This window comes from Elephantulus edwardii, unplaced genomic scaffold (assembly GCF_000299155.1).
Source record: "Elephantulus edwardii isolate Elephantulus edwardi_28Jun2011 unplaced genomic scaffold, EleEdw1.0 scaffold00008, whole genome shotgun sequence".
Taxonomy (NCBI): domain Eukaryota; kingdom Metazoa; phylum Chordata; class Mammalia; order Macroscelidea; family Macroscelididae; genus Elephantulus; species Elephantulus edwardii.
In genome coordinates, this window is record NW_006399758.1 from 36,054,219 (window position 1) to 36,065,071 (window position 10,853).

The 10,853-nt window shown below is 37.2% G+C and overlaps 1 protein-coding gene and 1 pseudogene across 1 annotated transcript in view; both read right to left on the minus strand.

Annotated features, from left to right (window-relative positions):
- Positions 1-10,853, minus strand: part of MMP16 (matrix metallopeptidase 16 (membrane-inserted)) — a 380,069-nt gene that overhangs the window by 272,270 nt on the left and 96,946 nt on the right. The gene's annotated exons all lie outside the window — the stretch shown is intronic.
- LOC102844530 lies at positions 7,884-9,392 on the minus strand (annotated as a pseudogene).

The following is a 10,853-nucleotide window of genomic DNA, read 5'->3' on the forward strand; positions in this document are numbered from 1 at the left end:
AAAAATAAATAAATTAATTTAATTAAAAAAAGAAAACAAAAAACTAAACTGAAGGTAAATAGCCCTTATAATATCCAGTATAAATATTTTAGTAAAGTCAAAGTAATATTATAGGTTATTCAATTAGCACATTATTCCCAAGTAAGTGGGGTATATACTTCTAGCCAAAATATTCTACCCATTTACTTTGCAATACTTATTTCCTCAAATTAGAAAGATCTGATTTTTCCCAATAATTTATTTCTCTAAAGGAGACATATGATGTAGTAGTCACCTAAAGCAGAGGTCAACATCAAACATAACTTCTAAGAAATTCTCTTCCTTAAGCATCTAAACATGGTGGTCCCCCTTCATAAGCATTCTCTTCAGTTTCTAAACAAGTACACAAGGACAAATAATAAAAGACTTGTTAAGGGTCAGTCACATCATCTATGCAACTTTCATTTTCTATTTCATAAATAAACATCTATAAATTTACTTATTGATATGTCTGCCACCTACCATTTGAAGGCAATGACAACATTCTGCTTTCACTTTTATCATGTTTCCTATTCATGGCTTCCTCATCCCCTAACCAATGGATAGGCTCAGTACATTTCAGACAAATTTTCTTTTATTTGTTGCTTTAATAAAGAAGAAGCAATAAAGGTGGCTATTTTCTTTGTGTAGGTGTGCGTAATTTTTGTTGAACGAACACTAGGTGTCTATGTACATTAAAAACCTTTTTTATATGGATGTTTATTTAAGAGTGAATGTATTAGATTATATATAGTATTTCTGACATGACTACATTCACTCCTTCTTATGATGAACAAATGTTTTTTCATTGTTATTTGCCTTATTTTGAGATTCAATTTGTGCATCTAAAAAGAATTAGAATTGGGTCACATTCTCTCCATATTTCTATATCCTTTCAGTTTGTATTGGGGGGGAAATGACAGATTGTAAAGAGAGAAACTTAAATGAAATTAATTGGGGATATAAAGGATAACTTGATTTATTAGACACAAGTAAAAAAGATTTGAAAAAGTATTTACTAGCCCAGTCCAGTTGTTGGTGTTATGTAATGGTGAATAGGAATCGGCTTGGAGCTGACCGTCCAGCAGGTTTTCAGAGGCAGTTAATCACACAGGAGACTGTCCACCTTTCTCCTGTGGAGTGGAGCTGCTGGTGGATTTGAAACATCTGCTTCCAGGACTGGAGCACAGCTTCTTACCACAAGGCCACCAGAAGCTTCTAACTCAGTCTAACAGATTGGAATAGGTTCGAAAAATAAAGATACCTCTCTGTGAGCTGCTTCAGAATCGTTGGTGAACAGTGGACATGAAAATTCTGAGAGGGTAATTATGTAGAAAGGAGCTCTGGCCGTGTGAGTTGGCAGGGAGTTGTGATGTGAACCCTAAGACCTTGGGTCACAATGTTCAAATCTGCCTGTGACTGCAGAAATGTGCTGGGCCATCAGTCTCCTCTCCTTAAGAATTTCAGCATTGCAAACAAAGTAGAGGACGAGTCAGAACTGATTCCACAGTAGGGAGGAAGTGAAGACTTTCTAGTCATTCATGTTTAGAGATTTAAGAACACATTTAGCATCTATTTGATACTCTTATTATTAGAACCATTATCAATTATATGATTTTATTTTAGAGGTAGACCATAACTTCTCATCCCTAAAATGTAGGCTATGTCTAGTGATTTCTTTTGAAAAGGTAGGGTTTTGAAAGGCAGAAAATATCTAACTTTAGGATGGCAGAAACCAAAAACACTATCTTAGCCTTGTGATCTTGGCTGACACACACAAGGATGTCACATTCATAGCATGTCCCTTAGATAGATGTAGAGGGATAAGAATGGTAGTTTTCCTCTGTGATTATCCTCCCAAACACTCAAAGTCCCCTCTAATTATGAGAAAAACATCCGACAAACTCTAGCTGAGGGACATTCCATTAAAAAATGTTAATCAATAATGCTGCTGTCAAGGCCACCAAAATCAAGAAAAGTCTTCCAAGAGGAGGTTAAAGGGACACGACAGCTAAATGTAAATGAGAAATCTTGAACAGTATCCTACAACAGTAAAAGGACAGCTGACATAAACTAAGAAAATCTGAATAGAGACTTTTATTAATAATGACAGCCATAATACAGTAAGTGTAACAAAAGGATCATACCAATGTCAGATGCTAATAAATACAGAAACTGGTTTTAAAGTATGTGTATCATAAATTTTCTCTTTTAATCATAAAACTAATGGAAAACACATATACAATGTACAGGTATAATCTAGACTCACCACTGAGAAAACAAAACTCCTTAAAGATCTAGACATGTGTTAAAATCAATAATACTGCTTGAATTTAAACCAATGAAGGACTGTCATATTTCAAAGCAAAGCTCTGCTCCAACATAACAGCTGCCTCTTGAATAAGGTTAATTATAAATAAAGTGCTGACATGTCTTTATGAGTTAAAATCTGCTCAAGTGATTGCCGTGGAGTTGGACCTCCCTCACAGCTGATGTCCCAGAGTGTTTTTCAGAGGTTTTAAATCACATGGGAGGGGACTTCCCATCTTTCGCCCATAGAGTGACCGGCGAATTTGAAGTGCCACTTATTAGTGTCACGAGTTAGCAGAGCCACTCCCCAGGGACTATGCCACCAGAGCTCCCTTTTGAGTTAAGTAGTAGACTTTATCTGTTAAAGTGTAAGAATGAAGAGAGCAACTAATAAAAGTTTATTGTTGTTGTGTGCTGTTGAGTTGGAATAGCTGACCCTCCAATAGGTTTACAGAGGATTACAGAGGAAGAAGATAGTCCATCCATCTCTCAAGGTGCAGCAGCGGATGGATTTCAACCACATGCCTTTGAGATTGTGGTGCAGCTTCTGCATATATTTATGAGGGATCTCTGGTGGCATAATGTTAAGAAGTTATACTGTAATCCCAAAGGCAATCTGTTCAAATCTACCAGCTTCCATAGAATACGGCAAGGCTCCCAAATTTATACCTATTGATTGATGTATTATTGAACAAGAAACTTTTTTCCATTAGTCTAGCTTGAACAGGATTTCTTTTTAAAACTTTATTAGCTTTTTAATAGTATATAAAATCTTTCCTATATATTGTGTTTAACTGACGCACTTTGTGTTTTATAATCATTCATATTCATTGTGTTTTATATAACTAATTACTACTGAGCAATGCCAGACATCATTCCATCTCATCATGTCCCAATTGCACCCTGCCCATTCTTTCATGCCCTATCCATTCACTATCCTCTGCTTTCCTCGTGCTTTGGACAGTTCTTTTTTGGAAAGCTATGGAATCCATTCATTCATATCCCAATTTCTGCAGTCATAGCTTTAGGGAACTTTTCCGGAGATGGTGATTTCATTCTCTCCTATTCTATCTTTTCATCTATCAAGAGGTCATTCTTATCTTTTCTCTTGCTTGGACCTCAAGGTTGTTCCAGCTTATCTTTGTAATGTCTGTGCACCTGCTATCCTCAATCTTATTAAAATAGCTCATCTCCTGTTTTCCTGTTTGGAATTTTTCTAGGCAAAAGTTTTTAACGCATTTTTTCTATCTTGTATAGCTGTACACTTGGTAAGCCTAGTTTCTGGTTGCTAAAAAATGTTTCCTTAGGTAACCACTTCTTTAAAGACAATATCTTATAAAAAGACAATATCTGTTTTTATAAAAACAATTGGATGTGTGCACAATTAACCTTCATCTAACAAATATTATGTCTTTTTCTGAGAAATATATAAACAGGCAAATAAATATATGTTTCTTAGACAAGGAAAAAATAACTGAATGATCAGGGAACTTTCCTCAACAAATTGTATGTTGAGCAGTCTAAATATGTGGTTAAGTGGCCTAAATGTCTTGTTTTCCTCTGAAAATATAACCTTGTCTGGATTCTAGTCTCTTCCAAGCCAAGGAAGGAAAGTCCCAAGGCACTTAGGATTCAATAACTTAGTTTCCAAAGCCTACTCCAACTTTTCTCTATCGTCTCACACATATCTGTAAATGCTGGTCACTGACCTGCACAGTCACAATCCAGGAGCAGCTATAAGATTCTGTGTCATTCATGAAAACTCTCAGCGCCTGACTGTGTCCTTGATCAGTCCAGTGACCTGCAAAGTCACTGAATCTCCTACTCACATTCATCAATATACCAGCTGACCTATGAAAAGAGATAAACACCTGGGAAAGCAGTTTCAGGACCCTCACAAGAGGAGATGTGGAGCAGATACAGGCACAAATCTCTAGAGCTCAGTCCACAAAGGCCTTAGTACGAAGGAGGAGTTCTTACCTGTAATTGTCTAGAGGGTTCGCATATACAGCCCAGTAGGTCTATGCAGGCTGTAACAGATTTCCTTCCTTTCTGAGGTTTAGTGGGTTTTAAATTTCTTTTTAAAAAAATCCCCAACTCTACCTTTATCTTCTCACTTAAGTCATCATTTTGAAATGACCTCCTTTTGAGACTATCTCCCCAGGTACTCGGGTATTCCTCCAAGGTGAGAGCATGCCTTAAACATCTTTTTATCCCCAGGAGATAATAGAGCTTAGGCAGGTGGTCGGTACTTCATAAATGTTTGTTCAATTTCTGACCCCTTTTAGGGCTGGGGTCTAAAACTGCAATCTGAAGATGATCTTAGAAAGTGCAAATAGGTGTTCTTTATGCCTCAGATATTCCAGAAAGAGAATTTCATTCTGGTCTAATGGCACTTTGTTTTATTGCCACTATGGACCTGAAAATGATTGGGAGAATTCAAAAGCAGAATAGCACTCAATGAAGATAGTAATATGAAGTAGGCAGATCTAAAAATGCTTTCTTCCTTGCCCTCTCTTCAATGCTGTTAAACAATCAGAGCAGACGGAAGTTATTGAAAATGTGCAAGAAGAAACTGCTTAATATGAAAAATTAAAGACTATTCAGTTCGACCATAAAAATCCCCTTGCCATAGTTGGTAATCTATGCAGGCAGCTATATTTAACAATAACTCTTTTAGTTCTACTGGCAGGATATTGTTTAAATCAGATACATGGACAGTTCTCTCCTGATGTTTAACAATGTCTACTGGTATCCCTTCTAATGGCTCTCTTTAAAAGTCTCTGAGATGCTTGTGCATAGTCCCCTTTGAATAGTGTTGTTTTTATCAATGAAGGAAAGAGGTGAGATGGGAATAACATGTCTAATGAAATAACATCTTCCTCTTTTTCTGACTGAATCCAGGCTTTCAGCTGCTCTTACATTGCTGCTTCCCTGAGGTTCCTATAAAAAAAAGGAACACAAAGATTTTCTGTTGGTGAGCAGGGACTCATGCTGCGTCCTTAATGGAAGCCAAAGACTGCTGGAGTCAAATCTGTCATTGAGTGTTTCAGAGACATTTCAAAATGACAAAAAGTCTCCATAAGAGTCCATCCACTTACTTGAACTAGTTTAGGAGTTCAAGGTTGCAGAAATTATATTGGAGTTGCTTCTATTTTGTTACAATCTTTGTTTTATTTTCTGAGAAATGCCTTAGAAAATACTACTGCCAATGAGATGAAATATTTATTCAATAATCTCAAAAGACTTACTTATGAATACTCTATGGACATAGTATGCTAGGCTGAATGAAATTTAGAGTTACACTAACTAAAAAAAAAATCTCAATTCATAGATCTTGAAACTGAGTTTTAGAGAAGTCAGATAAGTGGTCCAAGTTACACATCTAAAGAACTTAAAATGAGAAACTGAGCTTTCTGGAAGCAAGGCGAAGCACTTTTTCACGTCATTCTTCTGTTCAAGAAACATTTCTGTGTAAAATAATAATAATATTGGAAGGCAACCAGGGAAAGAAATATAATTTGTTTGCCTCCTTGACTTGAAACAGTCTCAAGGTATTTCAGACTAATGAGAATCAAACTGACTTTTAAAATACATTCAAAGAACTTGTCAAGTCTTTCCCAAATTTAACAATGATTGATCCATGGAAAATTTTCCTCCTAAGATATGTATTCCTTTTTGGGGAAACACGTTCAGTCAACCAATCAAGAATGCCTTATATTTATAGTAAAATGTTCTGATGTCAATCACAGCAGGATAGACTTTAGAAGTAACAATATTTTGAATGTGAACTTTCTAGCATTTACAGGCATTCCTGTGTTATGAACAAGGTCTGTTTCTAAGTAAGCCTTTAAGAATTTGCAGGATAAGTCAATAAAAACAGATGCATAAATTCTTATTTAGCCTTATTTACAATTTTAAGGTTTGAAAATCATATGAGTCTTTATCATATGAGTCAGCCACATATTTTTATCATATTAATTATCAATGATCAATATAATGAATCATAATATCTAATCAACCTCTTATTGTGTATTGCCTTTCACATACTTTATCAGCACATATTTTTACTCCCTATCTCTCTTCCCATTTCTGTTGCCTTTCCAAGACTGAATTTGTATATAAAACTTTCTTTAGCATTTTATAATACTGGCATTATACCATAATGTCCATTTGTGACTGATTTATGCCAGCACAAGTTGTTCTAGATTTATCCATGCTGTGCAGTATTTCACAGATCCTTGATCATTTTTTACTGATGCCTCCTACTCTACTGTGTGACTTTTATGAGAGTTTTAGCCTTTAGTGCCAGAAAAGGCTCACTCAAACATTTTCAATGATGTAAACACTGCACATTCAGCAAGAGTTGATGATAAATTTTTTGTGACTATGGGTTGGTTTGATATTTTTCCCCTCAAAGTGAGACAAACTTCCATAGCATTAAAGCAGAGCTTCAGAAGTGACAATATCCCTCTGAAAGATGGTGGTCAACTACTCTCCATTATTGTTGCATTGTTGTTGATTGCCACTGAGTCAAGTACGACTCATAGCAACCCTATGAACTAAAGGCCTGAAGCCCCTCTACAACTATCAACATTTATCAAAGTTCATAGAGATTCCAAAGGCAAATTGTTTAGGAAATGGATGCCACTCCTGCTTCCAAATATACTCTCTGTTATAGACAAACAAAAACTCCAAAATCTACCGTCTTTGACTCCTAATCATCCACCATTGTCCAATGCTTCTCCAGAAAAGCAAATAATGGACGTGACCTTTTTATAGGTCAGCGGCCTGACAGGCTCACTATACCTCTTCTGAGTTATTCATTCCAGGACTCCAACCTGTAATTTTTATTATTCTAATTACCATGATAAATCATGCAAAGTTTAAAAATTCAAGTCTACTTCTATTTCACTTCCTGGACCATGACAGAAATAGTTCAAAAGAGCAAGTAGCAGTAGTCCATGAACTGACTGTTCATAACCTTGGGTATGCCTGTACATGAAAACCACCACCTATTATCAATTCAGAAAGCAGCTTATCTCTTTTTAATTCTAGTAAAATCTGTGAAGATGTAAAGAAATACTTGAATAATGATGAAAATAAAAAATATTCCAAATTTCTGCTTTCTTTTATTATACTCAAGAAATTTTCAATATTCTAGCCCCTCCCTCCCTTAGCCTCTCTTAATCTAGAAAATCAAAGGTCTTGAAATTGGAGTAATTGGAGCCAGGATTTAACCTACACAAAGCAATGGTTCACTTGCCTCATTTTTCCTTCTCTTCTAGCCTATTTGCATGTCTAAACGTTTTCTTTCTTATATAGGGTGAGGAACAAATTTCACCTCAGAAAAGGAATAAGCAAAGCTCCTTTTAGATCAAAGTCTCTTTTCTGTATAAGATGAACTGTTTGTGTTTGGGGGGCGGTGTATGATTTTGTTATTCTTGTCATCTCTCTCTCTCTCTCTCTCACACACACACACACACAAACACACACACACACTAACATACACACCATCTTCACCATCACAAAATTTCCAGCACACTATTTTTAACTCAGCAAACAGCCAAGAGGATGAGCAAGGCCACCATCAGGCAAGAGAGCCCGGTGGCCTCTGAGAGGGCAGAGCCCGGAATGGCGTAGAAGAGCAGTTGCTTCAGAGAAGGATTCCTGGCATAACCAATGATGAGGCTCCCAAACACAGTCCCAATCCCAGCTCCAGAGCCAGCCACTCCACCCATGGCAGCCCTAGCCACAATGAACTTGGCTGCTGGGCCATTATCACTTGAGATAATGCTGGTTTGGAAGCTGCAACCAAGGATACATTACATCAAGGCTGTCAAGCAGCTGAAGGTCTCATCTGTCAGTGTCTCTGGCTGTTTGAGCACCACTGCAGACAGTGGATGGCTCAGCAGATGAAAGACACCCCGGACCAGGGAAGGGGTGGAGACAAACTTGGTACAGGCATATATATATATTTTTAGTGGATGAGGGGCTATGACAGGAAAGCTGCTCCTAATACAGAGAAGACAGAGATGCTGATGACCATGTTTTCCACTCTCTGTTCCTCATCTCTAATTGAGCCTTGCTTCTCCTAGATAACTACTTCCTTGAATGTTGGCAAGATTCTCATTGGTTCATCCCACTCTCATAAATCTTCACAAGTTCACCAAGAGTGTCTGCATTTTACATGCAGCCAAATGGTGTCTGGACCAAGCAAAGTCATTCACACTAAAATAAGAAGTAAGGATGCCTTTGGCACACACATTTTGACTCTCTCAGTTCTCGAAGGCAAAATACTGAAGTTGAAGGACTTGTTCCTGGGAAGCATATGGCACCACCAGAAATGCTTCTAGAACTTCATGTTCTTCACTCACAGCACAGTGAAGATTCCTGGGAGAAAGGATGTGTGTACATACATGCTGAAAGGTATAGGCACAGAGAGAAACAGGGAGAAGGGATAAAAGAGAGGAGAGAGTGACAAGACGGAGCAAGCAGGCTGCAGTTTGAGGAGCAGTGCATGCATTCCTGCAGTTCGGGTACCACACAAAGCCAACATAAAGGAACTCACTGCTCATTATGTATCTACACTGAAAATGGTATCCCCTGAAATTGTGCAATACAGCAAGTCTAGACAAGGAATATCAAAGAATACTACAGTCAAAACTGCAAGAATCAGAACTTGGTTTTCCATCTTTAAAACGGTACACTATTACTACTTTTCTGTCTTTCTCCGCTGCCTGAAAATATCCAAGTCTTTCTTCCATGACAGGTTTCAACTGTACCAGGTTCCAGAAATGAATGTCTGCCTATAAGACCTAGAAGAAGAAGCCCTAAGCCACAGAGATGGTCAGGTTTCAATAGGGGTGCTTAATCAGGGCCGAGTATCCAACAAGCAAGGTAAGCACGAGTTTACTTGTGTTTTCTTACTCAGACATGTGCCAGTCATACTTGAAAGCAGAATTTCTGATAAGGTGAAAAAAACAACAACATGGGATTGTTCATTTCAGATTATCAAGTAAGCGTAAAACCATCCTTACCTTGCTCATTGAGTAACTCAACATGGGCCCTGAGGACAGAGTTCAAGCACTGCAGGTTAGAATTGAACTCAAGATCTCTCTCCCTTTGCAGAAAGAAAGACCTATTATACCCGCAGTCTTCCCTACTCAGCTGACAAGTACCAAATTTTTCCACATGCTCAAGCCAAACAGAACCCTGAAGAGGCAACTCACTTTTCTCTCTCTTGCAGTCTTCCAAATCCTTTCAGCTCAACATTCAGAACAAAGCCAGATTCTGAGTGTTATAATTGCCTTGTAGTATTTGTCCCTGTTTTACCCTTTTCCCTAACTATTCTTTCCACCCCAACACAGTCTGCTCCCATCCTACTTCAAAGTTAATGCCTTTAGAATAGAAGTGGAGGTCCTAATGGTAAGGTCCTTCACATTACCTTTTATATTCCCATCTACCAATTGCCTTCTTCCTCACTCCTCTCCAGTGAGCATCTTTCTTAATCTTTTGGGACAGACCATGCTCTTCTGGCCTTAACACCTTTGCTTTCTAAATAGTTCATGCTTTTTGAAGTATTTTATTCCTAGATCCCACTTTTAGACACTCCATCACATCTTCAAGATTCCTTTAGATGTCAATGTGCTTTATGAAGTACCCTAATCACTTATTTAATATTACCCTAGAACTTCACCTCAGGTATTATGAATTCCCTTGCCACTGCCCTTTTTTTCCCTTTATGTTAGGTCACAAAGCATGTCTAGAACAAAAATAGTGGGTAGAATGTATTATCATTATCTCGGTTATTTTGTATACTAAGTACAAGTTCCACGAGGAATTTTTTCTGTCTGTTCACTGTTCTATTCCAATATTAGAGAGAGCACTGCTCAGTGCTGGGTGCTCAACTAATAGGTGTTGGAAAAATAATAAAAAACTATAGTGTATATGAATCTTAACAAATGTTAGCTAATACAGTAACCAGTGATCATCATAAAATACATAAAAAGGAAATAACTTTTGGCATCCTTAAAAATTATTTTGGAAAATAATTATTTTGGTTTTTTAAAGGTCAAATATCTCGTTTTTGGTAAGCCTTCCTGGGAGCATTATGCTATTGTCAAAAGGTCAGCAGATCTCCTGCAAGAAGGGTTAAGAGTTGAGAAACTAAACTATTAAGACACATTGCTACTTCATTTTGTTCTTCAATCTGCTAAAATGAATTACACAGATAAGGAAAGTGAAGTTCAAAGAAATGAAATATTCATCAAGTTTTGTGGCTTTATGCCAGAGAACTCAGAGTTGATAAATCCAATAGAAGTCAGCCATGAATTGGAATCAACGTTACAACAAGTGGTGTGGTTGTTTTTGTTTTGTTTTGTTTTGTTTTTCTATTGATGACGTGCCTTTGAGATCCTGAAGAGTACCTGTTGACAATACAACAGAAAAACTAATGAAGCTTTTGCGTGAGAGTGTACGCAGATTTTTGTTAACTCTTTTTTTTCATTCAATAATATTTTTTA